Below are 1,086 nucleotides of genomic sequence, written 5' to 3' on the forward strand. Positions count from 1 at the left end.
AAAGACCAGTGCCAACCCTAACCCTGTAAAGACCAGTGCCAACCCTAACCCTGTAAAGACCAGTGTCAACCCTAAGCCTAACCCTGTAAAGACCAGTGCCAACCCTAACCCTGTAAAGACCAGTGTCAACCCTAAGCCTAACCCTGTAAAGACCAGTGCCAACCCTAACCCTGTAAAGACCAGTGCCAACCCTAACCCTGTAAAGACCAGTGCCAACCCTAACCCTGTAAAGACCAGTGCCAACCCTAACCCTGTAAAGACCAGTGCCAACCCTAAGCCTAACCCTGTAAAGACCAGTGCCAACCCTAACCCTGTAAAGACCAGTGCCAACCCTAACCCTGTAAAGACCAGTGTCAACCCTAAGCCTAACCCTGTAAAGACCAGTGCCAACCCTAACCCTGTAAAGACCAGTGCCAACCCTAACCCTGTAAAGACCAGTGTCAACCCTAAGCCTAACCCTGTAAAGACCAGTGCCAACCCTAACCCTGTAAAGACCAGTGCCAACCCTAACCCTGTAAAGACCAGTGTCAACCCTAAGCCTAACCCTGTAAAGACCAGTGCCAACCCTAACCCTGTAAAGACCAGTGTCAACCCTAAGCCTAACCCTGTAAAGACCAGTGCCAACCCTAACCCTGTAAAGACCAGTGCCAACCCTAACCCTGTAAAGACCAGTGCCAACCCTAAGCCTAACCCTGTAAAGACCAGTGCCAACCCTAACCCTGTAAAGACCAGTGCCAACCCTAAGCCTAAAGCCCTGTAAAGACCAGTGCCAACCCTAACCCTGTAAAGACCAGTGCCAACCCTAACCCTGTAAAGACCAGTGCCAACCCTAAGCCTAAAGCCCTGTAAAGACCAGTGCCAACCCTAACCCTGTAAAGACCAGTGCCAACCCTAAGCCTAAAGCCCTGTAAAGACCAGTGCCAACCCTAACCCTGTAAAGACCAGTGCCAACCCTAACCCTGTAAAGACCAGTGCCAACCCTAAGCCTAAAGCCCTGTAAAGACCAGTGCCAACCCTAACCCTGTAAAGACCAGTGCCAACCCTAAGCCTAAAGCCCTGTAAAGACCAGTGCCAACCCCATACCCT

This window comes from Oncorhynchus masou, chromosome 2, assembly GCF_036934945.1.
Source record: "Oncorhynchus masou masou isolate Uvic2021 chromosome 2, UVic_Omas_1.1, whole genome shotgun sequence".
NCBI classification, from domain to species: domain Eukaryota; kingdom Metazoa; phylum Chordata; class Actinopteri; order Salmoniformes; family Salmonidae; genus Oncorhynchus; species Oncorhynchus masou.